This window comes from Alligator mississippiensis, chromosome 1 (assembly GCF_030867095.1).
Source record: "Alligator mississippiensis isolate rAllMis1 chromosome 1, rAllMis1, whole genome shotgun sequence".
NCBI lineage: Eukaryota > Metazoa > Chordata > Crocodylia > Alligatoridae > Alligator > Alligator mississippiensis.
Window position 1 is genome coordinate 102,660,385 of NC_081824.1, and position 27,874 is coordinate 102,688,258.

The 27,874-nt window shown below is 42.9% G+C and overlaps 1 protein-coding gene and 1 long non-coding RNA gene across 3 annotated transcripts in view; one reads left to right on the forward strand and one right to left on the reverse strand.

Moving 5' to 3' along the window:
* SLC35F1 (solute carrier family 35 member F1) overlaps positions 1 to 27,874 on the forward strand; it is a 458,666-nt gene that overhangs the window by 110,108 nt on the left and 320,684 nt on the right. The gene's annotated exons all lie outside the window — the stretch shown is intronic.
* On the reverse strand, positions 752 to 21,582 carry LOC109281159 (uncharacterized). Of its 2 annotated transcripts, XR_009464335.1 has the most exons (4): positions 21,477 to 21,575; positions 10,111 to 10,282; positions 5,016 to 5,075; positions 752 to 1,041 (listed from the first exon to the last, which is right to left on the reverse strand). It is a non-coding gene; the product is annotated as an uncharacterized LOC109281159 (long non-coding RNA). The 2 variants fall into 2 exon arrangements; XR_009464338.1 differs by lacking the exon at positions 10,111 to 10,282 and having other exon boundaries at positions 21,477 to 21,582.

Sequence of the window (27,874 nt, forward strand, 5' to 3'; positions counted from 1 at the left end):
GGAGCAATTCTGGATGAATCAGCAAGAATGCCTTTGGACATTGTCACTGCTGTGCAGCTCTTGTTCCGTTTTCCTCTTTCTCTCATGATGGGTAGTGGTTTCAAGCCATGATTTGGTCTGGTATTTAGGGTGGTACTGTTGTGGTCCTGTGAGTTTTGTAAGTACAGCTGTAAAAGCTTTCTTGCTTTGATTGGTTTTCCTACATATTTATACAGGCTTGTGAAGTAGGGAAAATGCAAAATTTGGAGAGTAAGAAACTTTCAGAAGAGACATGGAGGAAGCAAATTAAAATGGGAGTCATGAGCTAAATGCAGCTTTTGGGAGTCATGATGTTAAGGTTTCAGCTTTTTAATTTTACAACTTGAACTGCTTTAAAGCTAATTTATACACTATTTCAAGCCATTAAGGTCTTCCCCCCAACCTTTCATTAAAAAGATATACTCTGTTTATGTAGATTCCCACATACAGTATGTTGTGTTGGCTTAAAAGGAAAAGTGCTCTTCTGCCAAATAAGAGATTTGGCTCAAAGATTCCCTAAAGCTCTTTTCCTTAGTGTATATTCAGAAACTGCTATTAAGTTTCCTTCTATTAGATAACTTTACTAATCTGCAAATGCTGAGGGAAATCCATGACAGTGCTCCCATTGTTTGTAATGATATGTGGATTTGGCCTTAAGCATAATTATCAAAGGAGAAAAGACTAGTTTGGGATTTTTTTTACTTGTTATCTTGTTTGTTTCTTTATAATGTATAAAAATTCCACAAATATTTTCCACAAACTCTTCTGTAATTTTACAACCTTAACAACTGCTAGGCATGTCAACTCTAGTTTTTCCTGGATTTTCTGATGAGCTTTCTCAGTTCTCACACCTTAATTAGAAGAGGAGCATGAAGGTTAACAACAAACAATTCTTTCTTCAAATTATAAAAATGAGCAACTAACCCAATCCCTCACATGGTGTGTGAGAACAATCAATACATAGTCTCTGATACCCTGCAACACATCTGCAGGTCAAACCAGGGAAGGCCAGACTTGACAGTCCTATGGAAAGAAAGCAAGCATAAATACGCCTCTTTAAAATACCAGTTGCCTTTAAGGTCATTTTATATGCCAGAACAACAATAAAGGGAACAAGACTAATTTTTAAAAATCTTTCCTGTGTGACCTTTAAACACTTTACTGTGCTGTCTGTTGGTCAAACTGTTCAAATTAATGTCACTAATATATATAGCAACGTACAGCTACTTCTGTTTCTATTCATGTGAGTGTGTACTCTATCTGGTATCCATAGATTCTGCAATCTTTTAGTTCTTTCCAAAAAAATAGTATTATAATTATTAAACAGTAATTTAGTTCTTTGCAATACATTTGGGTCCAGTGATGAGACTTAAAATAAATGCATGTTGCATACTGGCAGAGTTTTTGTTAGAATTTGTTTTTATTGGCTTTCCACATGCACCATGAATCTTAAGAAAATCCTGTAAGCACAAAACACCCATGAAAGCAGCACTGTTGTAAGAATTACTGGATGGTGATCAGCAGGAAACCTGTTAGTGCAGTGGGAAACTGGGCCTGAAGTGTTTTTAACAAAATGGAGGGAAGTGGTTGTTTTTCCAGGATAACTTTAGCTTATCCTCAGTGTCTGGAACCAAATTATTGCTCTGAGATCAGCGGAAATACCTTTGGAGAACAGGGACTGCAAATCCAGTCACTGATTATAGTTGTTTTGTATTCCTCAAAAATCAACAAGTATACGATATACTCAGGTCAGAAGATTACAGGCTTTCCCTTCATGAAAGTCCTTTAGATACCAGGGACCCTTTGGGTTTCTAATGGCTGAAGTTCTCAAATGTAGTCTTAGAAGGCAGAAAATGTCTCTTAACAAGTTTCCTGGAGCATAGTCTAGGATTTCATTGGGTGACACAGCCGAATCACCAGAGAAGGTTTGCCAAAATTGTCTCAATAATGAGGCCCTTTCTGCTACAGCAATAAATAAATAAATAATTCCAATGGGAAAAGAGCTCATATGATCTATTTAGAGAACATGCAAAGTAAAGTTTTTCATTAAAAAAAAAAAAAAAATTCTGATTCCCTCAAGCTGCTAATTTAATTTTGCATTGCAAAATGAGCAAAGAGAAGTCCATATCTTTATCACAATCACTCAAGGCATGGAGGGTGGCTTTTTTATTAATAGCTTTTGCCTTGCCTGGGGCCTGCCCCTTTAAGGTGCACATTTTGAAAACAAGGTAGAGCTGCCCTTTTCTGCATCCCCTGAGCTATTGAGGGAATAGCTCTGGGCCCTGGCTTCTCATCTTTCAGGCAGATGTTGGCATCTCTTTGAGAGGAAAGCTAGAACACAGAGGTAGCCTCAGCTATGGACTGTGCTGGCTATCATGCTGCCCAACAAACCAGCCTGATTATTACAGCCCAGGATTCGAGTGTGCGGGGGAGGAAGGTGGGAAGGGAGAGGAAAAAGAGGAGGATATTTCCACTTGAATTCTTATACTCCTGCTGCTTTCAGCACATTTAATCATTGATTCTCAGAGTTGAGACCTGAACCATCACAGTTTCTCCCCCCACAAGCTCCATATGTTATTAGATTAAAAGAAAACAACTTCTAAATTAGGTTTCAGGACTGGAAATCAAGATTTTCTTGGAAGAAATTCAGGCAGTAGCAAAGACTCAAATATTTATTTTTAGAGCGAATGCATTTTATTGTAGTCTCTTTCCTTATTCCTATTGGCCAATTCAATGCTGTTTAGACCATCCTTTTGGTTTTCAGATTGTTTGGTTACATATTTAGTCAAGGGACAACATCAGCACTTTTCGGATTTTCTCCCAGGCCATCAACATGTTGGACATGTTTCTAGTCACTTGGGTTTTTTTCTGAGAAAGGTAATGTGGTACTCATGTCCTGTCTATCAGGCTCTCAGACACCCCGTGGACTCCTGTACTGGTACCATAGACTCCAAAGCCACATCTGTATAAAAAAGCCTTTTTTTGTTTTGTTTTGTTGGGTCTTTGTTGTGTTTTCAAGGAAGTTGGCAGTTGTTAATTTAGTGGAGTGATAAAAATCTGATCCCTGCTTCCAACTCTCATGCATCCTGCCATGTTATAGAAGATCAGGATCCTAGGCTCCATCTACACTGACAAATTCTATATGGAACAAGTTATATGGGGAATATATTTGTGGCTGATTTGCATTGTGCCTTAAATTGAACATGTGGCTGGTTTCTCATTTAATCATGCCATTAACTGACTGTGTGTGTGGCAGGGTTATTAATTATGCTGCAATTAATAGATTAATCATGTCATAAATGTAGTATCTGTCAGGACTCCAAGTGATAACAATGGAGCTGAATCAAAGCCCATTGGAGTCAGTGGAAGGGCTGTGGTTGACTTCAGTGGATTTGGGATCAGGCCCAGTATTAACCAACTCACTCCTGTTAGTGCTTCAATATTTGAAAAAGAGTAAGCTTCTATAAGCTTTTCTGGTATGGGCTTGCAACACACTCACCATAAAATGTAATAGGTTCAGATTTGGTTTTTGTACATTCCATTGTACTTCAAACTTTTAAAAAATCAGTCATGTTTATTACTGGATACTGTGAGACAGTAAGAACTGAATTGAATTGAAACCAATAACTAAAAGATGCTGTTCAGAAATTTGCTATAATATTTCGTAGACATTAGGGCTGGAAGGGACCTCGGACGATCATTGGGTCCAGCCCCTTGCCCAAGGGGCAGGAAGTCAGCTGGGGTCAAATGATCCCAGCAAGATAGGCATCCAAGTGTTTCTTAAAAGTGTCCAGAGTACATGCTTGCACCACTTCTGGGGGGAGTTTATTCCAGACTCTGGGGACTCGGACCATAAAGAAGTTTTTTTCTTATGTCCAGCCTAAAACAGTCTTTCTGAAGTTTGTGACTGTTAGATCTTGTCTTCCCATGGGGTACCCTGGTGAACAGACGTTCTCCCAGTTCCTGATGCACACCCTGTATGTACTTATAGGCTGCCACCAATATTGAACTATGGATTATTAATTAACTGGACTATTTTCATGCCATTTTTGAAGATGAGAGGTGCAGGTTTGCTGACTGTTTTTCTTAATGAATTTGTTTTAGTCTCATTAATCCCTGATTACATTAGTCAGCAACCTGTGCATTTGATATACTTTTTTGTTATTCTTCTCTTGCTGTCTTTGGGAAAATAATGTAAATAGACCAAGTTTTAGACTTATGAATATTTTTATAGTTGAGTAGTTATTCCAATAATATCATATTGCATTTAGATTCTGTATGTTTTTGGTCCATCTGAAGAAACAACTTATTATGAATCTTGAAGTTAAAAATATGAATTCCTGCTTATATGTCCATTTTCCATTCTTTTCAAAACATTAAATATAACGTGGCTATTTGTGCATATGGGTATGTTCAGACATTACATTAAGATTGACCTAACTACAGTTAGGTCTATCTAAGTGCCAATCTGTGCAGATATTTAAGGAGGTTAAACTGGACAAAAAATGGCTGTCCATCTCTAAATTAATTCACTTTAAGAGGTGAACTAACTTAGATAAGGAATGGGTTAGCCCAGTCTAGGAAATGTCTACATATGTTCAGAGTGCAGCCCAGAGACTGGGAAAGCCCAGCTACTCATCCCATTCGTGGGATGTGCTCTTCCTACCTCTGAATCTTGACCAGTTTATTTTTTAACCCATAGCCCCTCCATCCTGTCCACCCCTGGGTGGACACCCCACCACCCCCACCCCACCCACGGACCTACCAACCTCTCCTGCAGACCTGCCAGCCTCTCCCTATCCCACCAATCCCACCCCAGACCTGTTAAATTCCACCATGCACCAACTAATTTACCCAATCCTGCCCACCTCCAGGTATATATACTGGGTTCCCAGAGTGGTTCCTGACGCTAGCAAATGTCTACACATGCTGCTCCCCATGTATAATCATGTAAGCTGCATGATTGTAGACTGGGGGTGGTGAACGTCTGCACATACCTTGTAAGATGGCCAAAAAAAACTTTTCTTACGTCTACCAAAGACAGCTGCCTCTTGATCCTAAAATAGTAGTGAAATGAAAACAATGTTAATGCAACAAGACTGCAGATGAAGTCATCCAACACCCAAAAGTAAAATTTCCAGAAAGAACATTAATTCTGCACATCTTGTGTATTTTACAGCTTAAGTTAGGTGGCATAAAATAGTAATATATTAAACAACATAATCAACCAGAAAACCAAGATCAGAAAATATTAAATATATGGGTAATGAGGCTGAGTTAACATTGCTTATGGTACATTAATTTAAGAATTCACTGACATTTCTTTCTGACATTAGCAGTACTAACATGATGTTTTATTAACACAACCATTTCTATTTAATTTTCTGAATTTTAAGAAAAGAAAGTTTTTAATGTAGTAAAATGCTTACAATGGCTAAAACATCAAGGGGGAGACCTCTATTTAACCAACTTAAATATTTATTGGCATAAATTCACAAACTGCTGATTGGAGCAGCAAAATCTCATGTTGCCTGAAATCTTTACCATGGCAGCATATTAAGACACAATGTGTGCATCTTCTCATGCTGGAGTTTACTGCTCCTGGGTGCTGCGTCTGTGTGTGCACCTAGGACTACAGCACTTGAGCCAGGTTAGAGCAGTAGGGGGAGCTAGGGGTTCAACCTGTGACTGTGGGGCTGCGCAGACCTAGCGCAATGTGCTGCAGTGAGGCTGGCTGGGCCATGAGGGTGCTCCACTGTGGGGTAGCTAGCAGGCAGCCCCTCCACTGAAGCACCCTTATGCTCCAGCCAGCTACATCAGCATCTACACATGTGCTGGTGCACAGTAAAAAAACTCTACAGTAAAGTAGTACTTCTGTTTAGCTGTTGTGGAGTTTATTAGTTTAATCCAGCCTAATAGCCCTGCATGTATAGACACTGAGATGTTTACTGCAGAGCTAATTAGTCTACTCTGCAGTAAATGTCTTATGGAGATGCATGCACTTAGTAAATCCTTAAGATGCAATGTACTTCATAGTCTTCAAATGATATCTTTTTAAATAATAGTTAAAATTCAGACTAACACCAATCATTTAAAGTGCAACAATGATTACTCTTTGTATCCAAGACACTGAGATTGCTTTAGTTTATTGTCTACCTTTAGCTCAGTTAGTGTTTCCTGTTTCAATGACTTTGTGTTCCTTCATAGCATATGATGAAGTAAGCTTTTTGCTTTTGAAAGCTTATTTCTCTCTGAATTAGTTAGACTGTAAGGTGCTACTCTGTTTTGCTTTCTGTCTTTGTGGGGGCAACTACACTTTACTGTAGAGTTCGCTAATTAGCTTCAAGTAAAGTGTCACCATATATATTGGCGATGCGAGATTTGTGGCGCACCCCCTCAGAGAAGTGCCTCTGATGCTGTCAGTGGGCGGTCGCTGCTCCCCACACCCCCGCCGCCGCCACCACCAGCAGTGTTTGCAGGCGGTTGCCAATCGCTGCTGGCTGACGCTGCCGGCAGCGTCTGCAGGTGGTCAGCACTCACCACCACCCCAGCCGCCAACACCGCTGTGGCTCCCTGCGGGAGCTCGCCCCCACCACTGCCACTGCTGCCTGCAGGCAGTCACCATGCCCCACCACCCTCTGGGGGCATGTGTTGTTCATGACTATATATGTGTGTCATTATTAGGCCGAAATAAATTACTTAACTCTGCCATAGGTTAGTATTGCCTAACACAAGTGCTATTCTACAGTGGAGTTATTTACTCCACCACAGTGCACATCTAGATGGTGACTGGGACTGGCTGGTGCATGCAGGTGCTATAGTGCAGGGGCTGCCTGCTAGCTAGCCCTACACTATAGCACCCTTGTGCCCCAGCCAGCCATTCTGCAGCATGCTGACCTGGGTGGAGCAGCTCTGGGCTAGCAAGCTGAGCTCCCAGGCTCCCTACCAGAAGAGGCTGCACTGCCCTGGCTGAACACACTGTGTCCTGGGCGCATGTGTAAACACTGTGCCCGGGAGCAATAAACTCCAGTGCAAACTGTGCCAGAATTTATTGCTCCATGATAATAGCATGTGTAGATGCACCCTGTTAGTGTAAACCAATGAGTCTCAATCAGGGTGCTGCAGCATTCTGGGATGTCTTGAAATTCAAGGATGCTGCAGGGTGCTACTCAGTATTAAGACTGTTAACAGACTTCGCAAATATGATTTACAAGACAAACCCAGAGATTTTAAAGGAACCCATAGTGATGAAAACCTGTTGTGGTCTTTTTGAGTTTTTTGCAACAGAAGATTTTTTTCTATTACTTTCTTTAGTCAAAAAACGAATAAAAATCAGGAGCTGGCATTTTAACAAGAAGGGTGCCTTGAGTCTAAAATGTTTGAGAACAACTGGTCTAAAGCTTGCATAACACTAAAGAGGTAGCTAGAGGAGGTTCCACCAACATAACGGAATGAGCAGAAAGTGGAGAGGCGGTATAATCCAGGTACCGATACTGCATCTAGGGCACTGCAGGTGGTTCAGGTGTCTAGGGCTGTGGGGACCTGTTGTGCCTCACACATAACCAACACTGTAGAAGTGGGGTGTGACCACTGCACCCCTTTGGATCTGCCTCTGTCTCCAATTTATACTACTGCTTTGCAAGAGTGTAAAGACATATAGCTTTATTTATCTCAGTCCTCCCTCCAGTCTTCAGGAGCTGAATATTTTGGTTTGCTTTTGTTCCCATTGTTGGAAGGCCAGGCCTAATTGCTGGAGTTGGCATTTTATTTAGAGACAGATGTGTGCTCATTCCAAACACTTGTATGAGCAACCTTCATAATTGCAGGCTGAGTGTCTCCTGTCCACTTCATGCTAATGGCAGATGGTTCCCTGGTCCCAACAGAAAGTACTGTTGTGGAAGTTCCCGATCGTGCAGGCTGAGATGCAGTCTTGGGACATTTGGGTTAATTTCATGAAAATCTGAAAGCCTAAACTTTACCAAGCATGGTTCCACAGAACCCACTGAGTTACCAGAGCAATGCAGTGATGTGGTTTTGCTTCCTGTATTACTGGGTAGGAAGGCTGCTGAGTAACAACTTTCCTACAGTAACATTTCTGAAGTTAGCATAAAATGAATTGAGAGAGTTGTAGATTGGGGGGGGGAGTGGTTCCAGAGCTGCTGCATTTGGGCTGGGCAGGTGACAGCAGCAGTGCTCTCCCTGCTTGGTTCTGGGCTGGCATGGATCACCCAGGGGGATCAGGCAGAGGGAAAGAACCTGCCTGCTGCTGCTGTCATACGTTAAGCATGGCTGGAGCAGGGAAGGAGCAGCTCTGGAGCTCCTTACCTTCTCCTGCTAATCAGCTGGGGGCAGCAGCAGCAGCAGGGGGAGGAGGGAGCAAATGGGAAGGGAGGGGACATGCTAATGAAGATGGAGGGCAAGAAAAAGTGTGCCAAGAGTTGGGGTGAGGTGGAAGGGGGGATGAAATTTTTACCCCCCTGATTTGAGAACTTAAAAAAAGTCTCCATTACTGCTCCCATCTATAGAGGGGAAAGCCTGGAGCTGGGGCCAGAACCTCCCCTGCAGTGGCAGTTACTGCTCCCATTCCCCCTTCACAAAATTTTGGGTCTGCCCATGGTTAATGTGTATTTGTATTAACATTTTTACAGCCATGCACTTTGCAGGTGTAAGTGCAGACTACTCAAACTTTCCTGATATAGGAAGACTGAAGGAGGTAGAGCCAGGGCATGAGAGGAGGGAAGCTACAGATCACACAAGATTCAGGTTGCAAGTACAAGGGAATAAGGTGGGTCCTTATACTCCCACATTCCCTGCACACACATGCAGCGAGAGTGACAGCCTGTGATATCTAAGCATGAAAAAGAAAGGATAAGAAAGCGCCAGATTTCAAAGTCCAGATGAATTAAAGTTAGTGTGTGAAAATGTGGCAGTCACTTTATTAATAAGTAAAAATGTATATATTTGTCATCTACTTACAGCAAAAAAAAAAACAATTAAAGACCATTGTATCTAAATTTCATATAAAATAATTCACTTGGGGCAGAGGGCAAGCATGAAACATTTCAACCTGGAACCTGATTTTTTTTTAAAGATATAAATGTATAAAAACAACCCAGTGAGTTATAATGTATTTTTATAAACTTCGTACTGACTAAAATAAGTCATAGTTACACTTCATTTCAAGTAATTTGTAGCGGAATACAAAGCGACAAAGAATAAAATAAAATGAAGCATATTGAACACAAGATTTGCATTCACATAATACAACACATGCCATAGCAATTTTCAACTCACATTTCTCCAGCGTTGACAGAAAATGTCTGACTTATTTTTTAGGTTATAACACACTTCCATTATTTAATGTATAGGTCAATAAATATTAAGGAAACTTGCCAACCACTTCTTTGTATAAAAAGGAATACAAATACAATTTTCTTAGATCTGGCAGACAAAACCATCCTACCTACCTACTGGAATTTCCAACAAAGTGATACTAGAAATAGAATATTTCTGTCTGAATTGGTGGCTCTAAATTGGAAAATCTCCATTTACAAGTCAAAGTAGTGAATACGCCCCTGACCACTCACAGTTTGAGTACTGTATTTTTTTAATGAAATCAATCTATGAGTTCCGAGTTGAGAAATTGAAGTCCTGATCCTTCAAGGACCTTCTATATATGCTTATCTTTAGACACTCTGAATATTCCCATTGACCACTTTAGGAAAGAAAAACAAAGACATTTTAATAAAACCCATCTTGGCTAAGTACGAAGCCTGTGCAAATGGGGAAGTTTTTGATTTGGATTCGGTTGATTCAGAGGACAGTGATTTGATTTGGAGATTTGGATCAATGTCCTGAATTGATTTAGCCAAATCAGCTTCAGAAGATTCGGAGAGATTTGGTGATGCAGATCGGCCAGGGCGAGGCAGGTACATCCGGGTGACTGCAGGTTCTCCCGCTACTTCTCCAGCCATGCCTGCCTCATCCTGGGTAGGGGGAGCTGCGGAAGAAGCCCCCATGGCTGCCCTGCCCAGCCCCATCCCCTGCCCGGCCCCAGCCTAGTCCTGGCACTTAAAAAATCCCCATACTCACCAGTTACAGGAGTGGCGATTGGGGCCTCTGGGCACTCATGGCAGAGCTCCCCCACACAGCGTGGGGCAGTGGGACCCCTGCCCTGCTTGGCACCCGCACGGCAGCTGTCCCATAGATTCACAGAAGTAGGGTCGGAAGGGACCTTGTAGATCATCAAGTCCAACCCCCTGCCCTGGGCAGGAGAAAAAAACAGGCTCAAATGACCCCAGTCGGGTAGACATCAAGCCTCCTCTTAAAGACCCCCAGGGTAGGAGCTATCACCACTTCCCTTGGAAGTTAGTTCCAGATCCTAGCCGCCCTGACTATGAAGTAGTGCCTTCGGATGTCTAGTCTAAACCTACTGTCTAATAATTTGTGGCCGTTATTCCTTGTTACCCTGAAGGGCGCTAGGGGAAACAGGGTCTCTCCCAAACCATGCTGGTCCCCCCGGGTGAGTTTATAGATGGCCACCCCCTCAGCCTTCTCTTGTGGAGGCTGAACAGGTTAAGGTCCCATAGACTCTCTTCCTAGGGTCTGCCCTCCTGTCCCTGGATCATGCGGGTGGCCCTCCTCTGGACCCTCTCAATGCTGTCCACATCCCTCCTCAAGCGCGGCGCCCAGAACTGAACACAGTACTGCAGCTGCAGCCTGACCAGTGTTGCATAGAGGGGGGGGATCACCTTCTTGGCCCTGCTTGAGATGCATCTGTGGATGCGCGACAAGGTACGGTTAGCCCTACTGACTATGACCTCGCATTGTCGGCCCACGTTCATCTTGGAGTCAGTAATGACTCCAAGATCTCTTTCTGCCAGCGTGCTTTCAAGAAGGGAGTTTCCCAGCTTATAAGTGTGCTGCTGGTTCCTGCTGCCCAAGTGCAGCACCCTGCACTTGTCAGTATTGAAACCCATCCTATTTTTGTTAGCCCACCCCTGTAACCTGTCCAGGTCTTGCTGTAATCTGTCCTTCCTTACTAGCGTACCCACCTCACCCCAAATCTTGGTATCATCAGCAAATTTAAACAGGGTGCTTTTTACCCCATCGTCCAAGTCACTAATAAAGAAATTGAACAGTGCGGGCCCAAGGACTGAGCCCTGGGGGACTCCACTGCTCACTTCCCTCCAGGTCGAAAAAGACCTGTCCACCGCTACCCTCTGAGTACGACCCTTCAGCCAATTTGCAATGCATCTGACTGTGTAGGCATCAATGCCACAATCGCCTAGTTTTTTGATGAGAGTTGGGTAGGAGACGGTGTCAAAAGCCAAGTCCAGAAAGACTACATCTACTGCAACACCTGTGCCCAATGCTTTTGTGACCTGATCATAGAAGGCAATCAGGTTGGTCTGACAGGACCTGCCCCTAATGAAACAATGCTTGTTGCCCTTGAGCATCGTCTCTCCTGCTGGCCCATCACACATGTACTCCTTGATGATCTTCTCAAAGAGTTTCCCCAGGATTGAAATAAGACTAATGGGCCTATAGTTGCCCGGGTCCCCCCTCTTTCCTTTTCTGAAGATGGGGACCATGTTGGCTTTCTTCCAGTCATCTGGCACCTGGCCAGAGCACCATGAGTGCTCGTAAAGCTGTGCCAGGGGCCCTGCAATAACACCTGCCAATTCCCTCAACACCCTGGGGTCGAGAGCATCTGGACCTGCTGATTTGCAGGTGTGGGTGCAGTGCAGCTTGGCAGGGTGCTGCGCACTGCCTGGGAGCTGGGGCCGCTAGGGCTAAGTGCTGTTGTGCTCCAGCTGACACGTAGCGCCGCCCCAGCTTCCAGACAGCGCACAGTGCCCTGCTGAGCCACGCTGCATCTGTGCAATGTGACAGCAGCCGGGCGGGTGCCAGGTGGGGGGGGGGCAATCCCTGCTGTCCCCCACTGCCCTGTGCTGGGCGGGGGGGTCTCTGCCATGAGCACCCAGAGGCCCCAATTGCCGCTCCTGCAGCTGATGATTGAAGAGCTTTAAAAAAAAGAAAGAAAGAAAAAAGGCCTCACACTCACTGGTTCTGGTAGCAGTGATTGGGGGCCTCTGGGGGCTCATGGCAGAGCCCCCCCTGTGCAATGTGGGGCATCAGGGGTCAGCAGGGATCACCACTCTCCACTTGGCACTCATGCGGCAGCTGCCCAATGGCATGGGTAAGGCGTGGCTCGGCAGGGCACTGCACGCTGTCTGGGAGCTAGGGCCACTGGGGCTGAGCACTGCCGGGCTCCAGCTGACTGCTGGAGCCCCCCTAGCTCCCAGGCAGTGCCAAGCCATGCTGTACAGGACCAGCTTGGGGTAAAGCTAGCCTGCCCACCTTGCAAGGGGGGGTTGTGGGGGAGGTACAAAGCATCCTGGGATGCTGGAGGACTGAGAGTTAACTTGAATCTGGAGGGGATCTAGGACAGAAGTTCAATAAACCAATTGAATCTAAATCAGTTAAGCCTGATACTACATCCATTCAGGTTTATCTTAAACCGGTTCCAGCTATTTTGAAAGTGGTTTATGTGCACTGAACTTCTGTTATTTTACAGGTTTGAACCTGTTTCTGATCACTTATACCAATTTTTGTGTAATTTCTGTCCCTAGCCTTTAAGAGAATGTTGTTTTAACATTGTACCCCTCAAAGTCAGGAATGGTATTGTTAAGGTTGTGGTCATTTGTGTGTGTGCATATAGAAATATTATGCCTGCATTTGTGGTAACTTTGATATTTCTTCATTTTTATGCTTCTTTGTGCAACCTTAATATTCTTAAAAAACAAAAAAACAACAGCTCCCTCACCCCGCATAGCTTTCCAAACTGACTTGGGAGAAAAGAGAGAAATGTGAAAATATAACATTTTTACAATGTCCTCTTTCAGTAAATGCAGCCAGTGTAGTTATTTTCCAGTGATAAAGATAGTCAGTACCATCATTCCTTGTGTGAACTTTCAACTTTTCACCCTTCCTATTTATTGAAATAGGAAGGTTGTAGATCAGTTGCAGTTTTTGGCCTGCTGCATGGGCAGTGCTGCAACATTTCTACCAGCCTTCTGTCTCCACTTTTTTCTCTCTGTCCCCTGGTGACTTCAGTATTACTAGGTTATCTTTTTATATACCATACTATATAGGAATGCATATTTTCCTTTGAGTAAAAGTGTATACTTTGCTGCAAGCAGATACTGCCTTGCTTTTTTACCACTCAATAAATACTATATACTATAATATAAATCTACTGCCTACCTTCCACATACTTAAAATATATATATTTTTCAAAATCTACATCTTCCTGAAGTCCACAAGAAAAACTTACCTGAAATTATTTTTTCCTAATTATTTTTTCCATATTGCCACTCCCTGTCTATTTATCACATTTTGGACTGATTTATTTAATAAAATTCAAAGTCTGAAAGAAGTCACCTACAGGAACTGGGAATGGTTTTGATGCCCATGCTGAGTTGTTCAGCATGAAGTGCCACAGAAATGGATTAATGTAGCTGGTTTGCTGGGGGTTTCTGCAAAACAGGTATGTGATGGATGGCTACTGAGAAATCAAATTATAGATACATACAGAGCCTTGCTGCAGTTCTCACTACCCCTGCTGCCAACTGGAGGAAAAGTATTTAAAAAAGAAGTACCCAGAAGCATGATGGAAAACCTGTACCAGGAGCTCCATCTAAGTAGTCACCCAGGAGAGTAGCTAAAAGTCTGAACAGGTCTTCTTATAAATAATGCATGGACATTAAAACAAGAATTTAGATTTTATCTGAGGCAACTCAAGGAGACATCTCCTGAAAGGTTTCAATCTCCTTTTGTATGGTTTTTTTCCCCTCTTGCAGTTCTCCTTGCATTTAAATTTATGGGTGGAAAAATTCCTGAAGCTATAATTTTAATTTCCATGGGAATTCTGGATGACACATTCATATCTTTATTGCTGTCCAGAGTCTAAAATTGAAGACTCAGAAGGCTACATTCAGTCTGAAAAATTGCAATATCTCTGGTCCCTTTGATTCACCCCATAAGAAAAGATTCAGATAACTTTTAGGTAAGATTTTCATAACTTAAGCACCATTGACGAATTGTACAATATTTACAAATGCTAAGAGGAAGAAACTGTCAGTTAAAGTCCAAATTCTGCTATACCCTCTGCAGCATTAAGTTCTCACTATCACTGCGTGTATCTATATGTGAAATTAATGCAATGCAGTAAAATCCGGAGAAATCTGAGCTGGAGTCAACTGCTTCTGGGTGCAGTGCCTGTGGCAGAATGCCATCTCAGTCTCTTCGCAAACTCTATCAGGCTTATTACCTATCTAACAATTTGGTTACTATGGTCACTGCAGAGGGCAGGTACCCCTGCCCTCATCTGCTTCAGATAACCCCGAGTTGTAACCTGAGCTGGATACATTTCTGAGGGAGGGGGGGAACCTGCTCCCTTTGCCTACGTAACTGGCCCCACACACCGGGGTTGGGACTGAAACTCCCTATTGTTCTAAGCAATGACATCAGGACTGGGAGAGACCCTGCTAGCTTACCCGGCAACCAGTGATGCATTTCAAATTGGTTGGCTGGCAGCCAACAACTGCTGGCCTTCATTAGATCAGGTAAATGAGGTCATAAGGTCTATAAAGTTAAAGACTGCCCTGGAGGAGGGGCAGCAGCCATGATGAGGACTCTCAGAGAAGCTGGACCATCTGAAACTCACTCTCTCTCTTGAAACTCATAGTCAGTGAACTGCTTGCCTCCAGAGGGAATCTCCACCTGCCTCTGGATGATACTTGTGAGTAAGCTACTCGAGATCTAACTAGATAGACAGCTTGCAGTAACTGAGATGCGTGATCAAAGGCTACCATGTCACTGTTTGCTCTAAGGGTTATTCTTTGATATTGCTGTACCCTGTACCCTATTCCAAACCTACTCCTTGTAATCAATAAAGTTTGCCTTGGTACCTAGCATGGGAGATGTATTGGGAGAGGGTCTGGATTATGCCTTGGGGTCCCCTTGTTGAGCCCCAGCTCAAGTCTGGGATCGTGCCCGGTATGCAAAGGCCAATAAAGATACCAGGCGTGAAAGTATAAAGAAGGTTTATTGCTAGCAATAAAAAGTGCAAGCGGAATAATTTCACGTAACAAGCACACAGATCACTATCTCTAAGCATCTTTTATACAGGAGTTTTGAACCTTCGTAAGCATCCTTGTTTGCTAATTGGTTATAAAGGAGTGACACAAGGAGTTCTTCACTGAGCATGTCTCTATACCTGTGTGTTAGCCATGTATCTCATTTATGTACATGTATGTTTCATTAGCATACTTTTTCTCCACCTAGGGGCATGATTTTTAGTATTTTAATGAGCTCTTTGACCCAGTACTCTGATTCTGCTTTTGTTTTCAAACCTCCTTTATCTAAGACTGTCTCCTCCTTATCATTGCAGATGGACATTCGTCACATAACATTCCCTTTTGCTTGGTCTTTGCATAGTGGTTTCTAGGTCACTCCTTACACCCTTGGTCCGGCTGACTAAGGGAGACCATGATTCATGCTTCAGACTGAGGGAAGCACCCCAAGGTCTTGCAGTGGGTCGAGTACCCTCAAGGACTACGAGGCCTGTGTTTCACAGGGAGCACAGGGCCAAGAACAGTCCAGACCCTGGGTTGGGGCAGTGTTACCCCCAGGCTTGTGGGTGTGCTCCAGGAAGGGGGTCGGCTGGACATGAGGCACCCCCAGGGAGGCACTTGGCGCTTAGAAGGTGGTTGGGTGCAGTGAAGTGGGTGGCTCAGCGCAGGAGTGTCCCCTACTGGCCTGCCGCAGTGCCTACATGTGCACCTGGGACAACAACAATTTGAGCCGGGACAGGGCAGGCCCCCTGCTGGCTGGGCTGACTAGGCACAATTTATACCCCTGGTCACCACCTACATGTGTGTTTCAGCACAGCAAAATACTCCACTGTAGGACAGTACTGTCTCCAACAGTACTACCCGTTGGCAGGGTTAATTAGTTTGTGTCCTAATACCAGTGCTTGTGTAGACAGTGATGCTTTAATGGGGAGCCAATTAGTCTACTTCTAAGTAAAGCACGCATGTAGATGTACCCACTGTCACTTGCCAGTACTTGCAGTGTGCTTGCAAGAAGCAGTTATGGTAGCTCTGAATTTCACTGCACCTAAATCACCAGGGAAAAGAGACCAAAAATTAAGAAAGAACATCGAGAGAAAACATTGGCTGCTTTTAGCTTTCTCCCTATTTATTTGCTCGTGGACCCTGAGTCCACATGGCTTTGTTCCAGATGCTGTTGCTTGAGCTGATGTTCTATAGCAAGGGTGACCAACCTGCAGTACACATGCCACAAGTAGCATCTACGTGGCACATGGTAGAATGGGGAGGGGACAGGCAGGACAGTGACAGAGCAGAAAGCAAAACAGCATGTCAGGCAGGGGAAAGGGATGGGAGTGGCACTCAGGGACAGTGCAGGGCTAAGTTGTGCCATGCCTTCCAAAACGGTTGGCCCCCACCATTTTATAGGCTCTTCATCAGAGTGTCCTGTAGCTGTTGCCTCTGAAGATAAGTTCCAGTTCTAATAGTATGAACTATGCTAAAACTGGGTTTAATCTCCTCACCAAACTTCATAGTTAGAATTGAACACTGTTTTTGTGATTTTTAAACTTTACCACATCCTAGAGTGAAAAGAGTGCTAGAGTCTGACCCCTCCTCCTGATTCAGGTGCCCTAGCCAGCAACATAGCCTGAGGAGGTATAAAGACTGTTGCCTATTAATGACTTCAGCATCCTGCAGGTACATCACTCTAGGACCACTATGTAATTTGTTGATTGAGACAGGGAAAATCTTGGCCTTGAGTGTCTCCTTTCTTTTTTTTTGTGAAGTAATTCCCTTGTTTGAATATGTTTCCCAAAATTACATCTTTCTGAGAAGTGGGACAGAACAGAAAATGAAAAACACATAAATGTATCCAGATCAGTTGCTTCCACCTCCCCGATAAAACAACCACCTGCCCTGAATTTTCTGGGACAATCCTGGACTTCATGTCTATGCCATGGTTTTCCTAAAAATGTTTCTGGAAGGGGACTTTTGTCCCAAATTTGAAAGAATTTAGGTGAGATTATTTGATTTGTCCCTCTACTCTTCCCACCCCACCAATGAATGCTTCTGTAGTGCTGAGCAGTTGCTTGCTGAGACTGCAGAGACACTGCCTGCTGCCACATGAATATGTATATATCCTGATTTAGGAAGTAGCCTTAGGCTAAACAGCTCACCTTCAGCCACAAAGGTGGCTACAGTAACAGGAACCAGAAGTGATATGGATTACCTCTGGTTTTCAGAAGTATGTGAAATATCTGATTTTATGCTCCCCAAAATTGGCTACTTTTTGGTGTGATGGATGGGCAGATAATACATATTATTGTCATAATTTAAAAAAGCTAGTAATGAGATGCAAAGAGCACAATTGAGATTGGAAGGAGTTCTGTACTTCCATGAAACCTCTGGTGATTAATGAGTTTAACTTAAGGAGGAAACAGACCTTAATATTGTTTGTATTAATAAGTTTTTGTGTGCAACTAATTCAGAATTTAATTTTTCTATAAAATAATCTTGGTGCAGTAAAAGCTAAATAAAGATATATACCTGAGTATTGATAACACTAAACTGGCTTGGGAATCCTCTAAATAAATACTCCTCCTGCTTGCCCAGCCTTCTCTTCTCAAACTGGTTCTTTGCAAAATGCACAACCCCAAACCTAACAGGCATCTGCTGCAAAGAGTCACAGATTGGTTGCATCTGAGTAAGATCTTGGAAGACTGCTTGAGCCAACCACTTTGTGATACCTGCCATAGAAATTCAAACTGATCTTTTATAAGATGTTAGTGGAGTATGGGGACATTGGAGGGTTATTAATTGGTATTTCGATATTTGCTAGTGTAGTTTGACTTCGTATAGTTGTTTGGTTTTTTTTGCTTTTCGGCTATTGGGGCTCTCTAAAAACTTGTAAATGTTTTTTCTTGTATGTAGTGGGGGACGGTTATTTCGAGCAGAGGGCTACTTACTGAGTTTTGGCAAGCCATTGAGGGCCACATGACAGCCAGGGGCAGATCAATATTCATTTTCTAAATTTTTTAGGGGCCCCACAGGCCGGGTAGAATGGCCCAGCGGGCAGTATCCAGCCTGAAGGCCGCTTTTTGTCCTACCCCTGATGGAGAGAGAGAGGGGGTGTGTGTGTGTGTGTGTGTGTGTGTGTATTAGAGAGAGAGAAATTAAAGTGTTTAACTAGTTTCTGTTTAGCTTCAACACTGGATTCTGTTTAGCTTCAAATGGCTTTATTGTTAAAATCTTGGACTGGGACAGTACAAAGTGACCTGTTGTCTAACTGCAACACCCATTCCAATATCTTAGAATCATGAGGGATGCTTTGAAATATTTTGAAGTAACAAAAAACAGTGAAAAGATTGCCATTTCTATTTGAGTTGCTATGCTATTTGTTGTAAACGAATCAGTCCCAAAATATGTGCAGGTAGGCCCAAATCTTAGTTTTGTTGAGTTACAAAGATAAATCATAGGCCTGTATAGGTCAAAAGCGCATTTCCGATTCCTCCTTCTGTAGAAGCAAAGGCAATGATGTTGAATAGGATGTGTGTTTGTTGTTTGTTTATTATGACCTTGAAGTCCCTTGTACTCAGTGTTACAAAAATACTTTGCAGTAATCACAAGTTCACAAAGAAATGATTGGGCTGCATGCGCTGTCTCTCAGCTGAAACAGAATGTTGTGTTCAGGTATAAATAGAGTGGGGGGGGCTGAAGATTTTGCTCTTGTTCTTAAGCTATGCCATTCCTTTTTGATATGCTCCATCACTGCTGTATTTTTGTTTTAGATTCTCTGGCAGCTGCTCTGTTTGTGTTTCCTTTTGAAAGCACAGCTCTGCAGTCAGCCATACACATAGCAAAATTCTGAACACTGTTTACTGTTTTCTGTGCCCTGTGCACTATCATAACTAGGGGTGGTTGAGAGGGGCACCTGCCCCAGGAGCCAGCTTAGAAGGGGTGCCAGAATCGTCCCCCCAGTCCTGCAGATTCTGTGCTCTGGGAGCATTGCCATGCCAAGAACTCCAAAATTGTGCTCAGCTGCTGCCACTAAGAGCAATAGAGCCAGGGTGGGCAAAGCACATGCATTGGCAGCAGCACACCTGGTACTGCTTAGACATTGCTGGCATTGGTAAGGCTGCCCCCCGCCCCCGGCTCTTGGATCTGCACCCTCCACCTCTTCATGCCCCCATCATTTCCCACCATGAGCCATGCCCTCTTCTCCACTCTGAGAACCACATACTTTCTGCACACACCCCCTCTGGATCTCCCACAGGTTTGTCCCGGACGTCACCTCGGCTTGCTACACTACTGACCCTGTGCCTAAAAAAGCAGAACTGTCATACTTTGCATGTGATAGATTGCAACTGTAAAAATATGATCATGTACTACTGTAGCAACACACCAACAGTCTCTTTGTTTGTCTCCCTTTCCCATTTTCTCTAGAGGGTGCTATCAAGCAACTGCTTTCAGTAAAGCCTTGAATCACTGGCCATAAAGAACCCAAGTAACTGGATATGATAATAATGTATTTCTCTTGTTCTCTCTTAGTAAGTTGGTTTCCCTTCAACTACCTTCTCAGTGATTCCTTTTAAGGAAGCAGGTCTTTGCTGAATCCTTCCAACTTTGGTCCATTGTGTGGACTGGGCAAATTTTGTTCCGGTCTTGACAGGTATGCAGTAATTACAGATAGTAGAGGACAAAAAGGGCTCTTCATTGGATCACTTGATTGCCTTAAATGCTGTGAACTAGCAGCACTTTATTGGAGGGATTAAATGTCAGGTTCCCTGTTGTACAACTGATGCTTGTTGTGTTTTAATGAGCACTACTTATATTTTCTGGCATACAAAAGAGGGAACTCAGAGCACACCAGTGCTTTCAAACTAAATACTTTAAACATGGTCTGTGGTATTTTGAGACTTTTATGATCTTCCCAGTATAGTCCGTGTCACCTGAAAATGTTAGTACTGCATAGAGCAGTGTTTCCCAACCTTTTTCAGCCCAAGGCACGCTTATGTTAATAAAATGTTCCGCAGAACACCTGTTAAGGCATTCCCAATCCCCATACTTATGAGCTCATTGTAACTCATTGCTGCAGCAAAATTCCGCAGCACAGCTGTTCAGAGGCTCATGAACTGCGCATCCCCCACAGCCAACACATGCGCTGTAGATGGATTTCCTTCTGTTCAGCTAGTTTCCCCCCCTCCCCCCCTTTCCCCACAGCCAGCACATGTACAAGTCTTTTGTGCATATCTCATTGACGCGGCTTATTTGTTAGCGCTAGACAGCTGGAGAACTTTCTTCTCATTATTCCAAAATTCTTGCAATGCACCAGGGAGCTCTTCATGGCACACTGGTATGCCACGGCACTGGTTGAAAAGAACTGGCATAGAGGTTTCCCAGCATACCAAATAAATTATCTTGAGCTCGTCAAAAACCCTTGCATTCTCTCAGCATAGCACTAGATACTTTTAAGGAGCAAGGAATGATCTTTGCATAAAAACTGCATGTGGGAATAAACAATACAATCTACTTCTTGAACTTACTGCAGCGAACAGTAATCTTGCACTAAACAGGAAGATAAAGATACCATACTTACTTGAATACAAGACAAGGTTTTTTCCCCAATCAGCATGGAGGGCAAAGCCCCTAGTCTTACATTCAGATCCAAGGAAACTTCATGAAATAAATTGCCTATCATTATACTACTGTCAAAGGCAGCATGTTCTCAGTAACAGAAAACAACTAGGAAGTTGTTTATATGCAGCCAACACTGATCAGAACATGACTATAAAACACATAGCCCAAAAGGGGTAAATACACTGTATTTTTTCCCCAAAATTGTTTTTATTCTCTTTTATATACTGGAAACTGTACCCACACACCCCTGCACAAACATTATGTATTATATATTATAATGTTTGTGTGTGTGGGGACAAGGGGGGTACAGTTCACAGTATATAAATAAAATAAAAACAGTTTTGCAACAAAAAAAAATCAGTATATTTACCCTAGATAGATAGATAGATATACTAAAAACAGTATATTTGCCCTGTGTGAGCTTGGGCTATGTGTTTTTTATAGTTGTGCTTAGCATATACCTCTATGCATCTGTCTCATGACCCATATGGTTCACTCAACAATCCAAGCCACATCTTTGCAGTTACACTATTTTCATTCCTGTTACAATGACCACACTGTGCACCTGCATTCCTGTGCACCCACACATCTGCGTGCCCATCACAATCTCCTGTAACACAGTCATGCAGTGCCCCTCCTCCATCCTTCCCAATTTCCTGCCTTTTCCCTAGTCCTTTCATCTGTTGTTCTAATCATTGTCCTTACTCTCATCCTCGTTGTTGTTGTCATCGTCGTTGTTGTTGCTCCTGTCTCTGAACTGTCTGTGCCTGTCTTCACAGTGGTGTTCTCACCTCTGAACAGTCTGTCTCCATCTTTTCTCTTCCATATGTCCTCTACTATCTCCTCCCTGTCATCTTCAACTGTCTTTCTGTAGTACCCCTGCATCTTGGTCCTATTTTGATGGACTTGACTGAAAAGTTCTTGGTCTTCCACAAGCCGTTCCTGAAGCAGGAGAACTGGTTCTAGCGGGCTGTCGGGCTTTTCCACTGCTTGGTCAAGTGACTGAAAAGCACCACCTCTCTGGCCAGGATTTTGACCCCTGTCACCATCAGGAGTATGATTATTCTCCTCCACACCTCCCTGGTGAATGAGCTGTGCCCAGGGAGGTGGTAAATTGTTTCTGTCTTCCATTATCAGGTTTGCCTAGGGCAAATATACTGATGACAACCCTTTTTTTTTTTTTCTCGGGGGGGGGAGGTGTTCTGCTCTGGCTGTCAGCCAGGCTCTGCACACTCAGATTGCCACCTCTGCAGCCCTGGGAGGCTCCCAGGACTCCAGGTAAGGGTTCTGGGGCCAGCTCAGGGCCAGTATACCCTACCCCACTCAGGGCAACTTGCCATGTGCCAGAGCATGCATGCAGGGGCGTTCCCTGGGAACAAATAGCAGTAGCACAAATATGTGCCACTGCTATTTATCCCCGGGAAATGCATGTTCCTCTCCTGGGGACATGCCCTCAGTGGCCTTTCTATTCCATTCTTTAAATTTTTTTAGCTTAAATAGTTAATATAGCATTGTTCCTCTTCCTCCATTCTGCAAAGCAGAAGGGATCAAGTGACCTGTAAGCAGGAGGTAGCCACAGGTGATTGTTGGAGTGTGAAGTGGGAAACAAGATCCATTGGTTTTATTCCAGGCTCTGTTACTGTTACTTGCAGTATGGCTTTGGCTACATCATTTACACTTAGAATACTACTATGACAGCTGCTCCAAGTGTTTCAGATACACTGCTCTTATCTAGGCCTTGTGTGCTTTCAGCACAAAGGGGGGCTAATTTAACACAAACAACATAACTCTGTGGTGCAGGAAGAGTCAGGTTCTCATAGTAGTTTCAATGTTGTGATTCAGAAGAGCTATGGAATAGCAAAATATTTAACGTGTTATTAACATTACCAATTTTCCTTTAATTGTAACTTGATAATCAGTGAATAATTAGCAAATTACATATTCCAACGAACAAATCTGTTTACATATTAAATATCTGACCACATCTAGTTCCATTTGTCCATCATTTGATTATACAGTGCTGTTTTCCTATCTGGCTATCTATATTGCAGTGCTAAAATCACCCAGGCATTGCATGAAGCTAATGAAGGACAGTGTTAATAACTCAGCTATTAAATGTGCCGAAGCTGAAACATAACATACAAGGTCATCGCAGCACTCTAGGGACTTTTTAAAAAACAAATGAAAGAAAAATAGGTTTGACCATCTTTAGATTCTATGAATATAAAATGAATTAAAAGCTCCCAACATTTATTGGCTTAGTCTCCCTTTCATACACATGTGTAACTCACATTTACATGTGTGCATTGAAGAAAGAATAAACTGCTATGAATTGAGGCATTTTGTTACTTTTGTAGGGAAAAATGCAAATAGATAAATTTCTTAATTTTGGGAAAAGGTGACTCCTTTTGTGTAATTATCATTTTTATCATGATTTCTATTGTGCACTCCTATACACTTTGTGATGATTGTCTAATATGTGAACATTCGATGAATCAAAAAAGGTTGTGTAGAATAGATACTTTAAATTTTGGCATACATTTTTTTGCTAAATACAATGGAGCAGAACTTTAGCTTATATAAATCAGTTTAATGTTATTGAGTAAACAGCATTGTGCTAATTTGGCTTGCTTTGTATCATAGGCAGTGACTTCTATAATTAAGGTATAACTTTATGTTGGATTATGGGAAACAAAGGAAAACAAAAAGGAAAGCAAAAACATTCAGTAAACATAAATTAGCCATTTTTTCTTAAATCTGTTTTGCTGAGGAAGCATAGTACCTACATGCTTTGAACAAAGGACTTGATATTTGGCTGGTGAAAGAGTCTTCTATATTTTCATTTAAAAAAAAGACTTGGGAAATTACATCCAAAAATCCTATGCTAAAAGTAGATGTGTACATGTAATTCACTTTAGATCTTGGTTTGTTGACTTGAAAACAATTTCACAAAAAGTGGAAACTTGGCTGTGTTACTGTGCATGAGGCCAAAGTATAGTATGGGTATGTAGAGACAAAACCAAGAGGACCAAGGCACACATTGATATATAGCTACTCAGGGAAAAGAAGTGCAACAAAAAAACCACTCTGTAAGTATTTTAGAAGAATAATACTAAGGAGAGTGTAGATCCTTTATTGAATGAGATGGGGAGCTAATCATGAATGATGTGGAAAGAGCTGAAGTGTTTAATGCCTTTTTTTACTTCAGTCTTCATAAAAAGTCAACGATCAGATGGTGAGTAGAGTTAGTAAGGATAGAAGGATAATCAGTGTAAAGTGGATGGCAGGGTAAGTGAGAGTCAACAGTATGCTATTGCTGCAAAGTTATTTTTCAAAGAACTTTGTATTCTGTAGAACTTCACTGATTCATGAGTTCTCAGTGATTTCAGGTGCAGTTTCGGTGCTCAGGACTTCTGCAAAACATCTGTAAATATTGTTACATTTAGGTGCTAGACTTTGGTGTTCTTGTATTGCATTTTTTCCTGTAATTTGCATACTAATCTGAAATGCCTACTGCAGGGCCATTTGTTCTGAGAGGTCAGTGATGTACATACTTGGTTGTATTAACAAGTGTCACCAGGAAAGTAAGAGCTTCTTCCATTATAGTCCGCATTGATGAAGCCTCACCTGGAACACTGTCCAGTTTTAGGCACTGCACTTCAAGCAAGATGTGGACAAATTAGAAAAAAGATGGAATTATATAGGTTAGAAAAGAGAAGACCCAGGGGGATTTGATAGCAGTCTTCACATATAAAAAGGGATGTTAAACAGAATAGTGATCAGCTATCCTCTGTGAACCTAGGCAACAAGAAATAAATTGTGAGCTTAAATCCTAGCAATGGAGAGCTAGGTTAGATATTAGAAAGAACTTTTTAACTATGATAATGGTCAAGTACTGAAACAAGTTGCATATGGAGAGTTCAGTAAGCTGCATGTGATCCCAGCTCTGCTGGGAGCTGCTTTCTCCCCCAACACTGCAGTCTCTGCCTTCTGTACCTTGCCTCATTTTTCAGAGGAGGTTGAGTTTGGGGTGGGGGGAGATATACCCCTCTGCACAGAGCAGGAACTGGGGTGCAGCAGGGGATGGGTCACTCACAGCACCCTCTGGGTCACAAAAGGTGGTCCATGGTTGGTAAAAGGTTGCCAACCTGTGGACTAAATGACTGCCTACAATCCTTTCCCAGCCCTGTGATTCTGTGGTTTGCAGAAGTCTTGAGCACTTACAACTGCAGCTGAAGTCATTGAAAATTCTGTTCTGAACCAGTCAAGTCCTCCATCAATGCTGACCTTGTGAAGGAACACCTTGAGAGTCTGGATACCTTCAAGTCAGCCAGCCCTGACAGTTTACACCCCAGGGTACTCAAGGAGCTGGCTAGCATCATAGCCCAGCCCCTGGCACAGATCTTTGAGAACTCCTGGCTCTCTGGTGACGTGCCCAAAGATTGGAAGAAGGCCAGTGTGGTTCCTATCTTCAAGAAAGGGAGGAAAGTGGATCAGGCAAACTACAGGCCCATCAGCCTGACCTCTATCCCGGGGAAGGTCTTAGAAAAGATTATCAAAGAAGCCATTCTTAACAGACTGGCTAATGGCAACATCCTAAGGGATGCCCAGCATGGGTTTGTTGTGGGTAGGTCTTGCTTGACCAATCTTATTTCCTTTTACGACAAGGTGACCTATCACCTGGACAAGGGAGAAGAGATTGATGTCATATATCTTGACTTCAAAAAAGCCTTCAATCTAGTTATCCCATGATCACCTCTTAGCAAAACTGGCTAACTGCGGCCTCAGCCTCATCATGACCCACTGGCTGGAGAATTGGCTCTGTGGTAGGACTCAGAGGGTGGTGGTTGACAGAACTCAATCGTCGTGGTGCGCTGTGACCAGTGGGGTCCCTCAAGGCTCTGTCCGTGGGCCTACACTATTCAACATCTTCATTAATGATGTGGACATTGGTATCAGAAGCAAACTGACCAAGTTCGTCGATGACACCAAACTCTGGGGTAAAGCATCCACACCTGAGGACAGGAGGGCGATCCAGGCTGACCTTGACAGGCTCAGGAAATGGGCAGATGAGAACCTGATGGTGTTTAACATCAAAAAATGCAAGGCTCTCCACCTTGGGAAGAAAAACCTGCAGCATGCTTATAGGCTTGGCAGTGCTACACTGGCTAGCACTACGGGCAAAAGGGACTTGGGGTCATGATTGACCACAAGATGAACATGGGCCTTCAATGTGATGCTGCAGCTAGTGAAGCAAGCAGAACACTGGCTTGTATCCATAGATGGTTCTCAAGCAAATCCCAGAACATCACTCTCCCATTGTACTAGGCCTTGGTGAGGCCACAGCTGGAATATTGCGTCCGGTTTTGGGCTCCACAATTCAAAAAAGATGTGGAGAAGCTTGAGAGGGCGCAGAGGAGAGCCACATGCATGATCAGAGGTCAGGAAAACAGACCTTATGACGAGAGGCTGAGAGCTATGGGATTCTTCAGCCTGGAAGAGCACAGGTTCAGGGGTGATCTGGTGGTCACCTATAAGTTTATCAGGGGTGCTCACCAGGATCTGGGGGAACGTCTGTTTATCAGAGCGCCCCAAGGGATGACAAGGTCGAACGGTCACAAACTCCTCCCTGACCATTTCAGGCTGGACATAAGGAAGAACTTCTTTACTGTCCGAGCCTCCAAGGTTTGGAATAGACTGCTACCAGAGGTGGTTCAGTCACCTACTTTGAACGCCTTCAAGAGACATTTGGATGTCTGTCTTGCTGGGATTCTATGATCCCTGCTGACTTCCTGCTCCTGGGGCAGGGGGCTGGACTTCATCTTCCAAGGTCCCTTCCAGCCCTAATGTCTATGAAATCTAAGATACAAAGTTCTTTGAAAAATGAGAACAACAGACATCTTTAGTCAGGACACTCCAAAGTAGTATGATCCCGTTCTGTGAAATGGGGCTAGTAACACTGCTTCACCTTAGGTGTTGTGAGGGGGTGCATTGCTACTTGTATTTACAAGTACTACCCTTCTGCAGAGTTTGTTAGTTTCCAGTGACCTAATAGGGCCACACTTGTAGATGGCAAGATGTTTACTACAGAGCTAAATAGGCAACTCCACAGTAAATGTCTTGTGTACATGTGCCCAGGATAAACTAATTAACACTTGTGAAGTACTCAGATACTGCATTGAGGAGCCCCATTAAAAAAAAAAGGGAAGAAATTAATGTTGTCTTCAGAGCACGGGTTGAATAGTGTACAGGAACTAGGACAAGGATCTGCAAACTGAACAATGAGGAACAGACAAAATATTAAATATGTATTCATTCAGTAAGCACTGTCCATCCTGTGCACTGAATAAAGTAGGGGATATGTGGATAAAATAGCATGCAATCTTGTAATTAAAGCTTGTATCCGAATACATAGGAACCAAATAAAGGTTGGATGGAGTTTTGCAATTGCTTAGTGTTTGAGTACTAGCCTTTGCTATTTTAATGTTCTTGTAAAGCAGTTTATTATGCAATTTGATAGTAATCTGAAGTGCCTTACTTCCAGGGCCACTTATTCTCAGAGGTCAGTGATGTACATTTTAAAATCTTCCCTAGTTGTATTCACTTTATAGAATTAAGCTGTTTAAGGGTAAAAAAAAAAATCCATATCTCTATAAACCCTATGAATAAATAGTTACATAAGTTGGTTTTAAACTACATATTTTCACAGTATGGGCCACAAATGAACCATTAAATCATCTCCCATACTGAGTGGCTATATATATTTTTATAGCTACCATGTAATAATGTTCCAGAAATAGTGGATCAGGGTAATAAAGCAGGCTTTCTATTAAATTGCAAGATATGTTGGGGCAGGAATGAGGAGAGAATTCCAGTTTCTTCCCTGGGACATGTGCACTTGGGTTATTTGGTAGGAAATGGCTACTGAACATGGCATACCTTGATGGGCACTTGATTTGTGATAAGAGGCTAATACCTTAACGTACTTACCTCACTCCCTTGTTGCAAAGTTTTGGAAATATATCACCTTAAAAGGTAAACAGGATGTTCCAGAAAACACTAGAAAGATTTTACATTTAACATTTAAAGTCTGGGGACAGGAA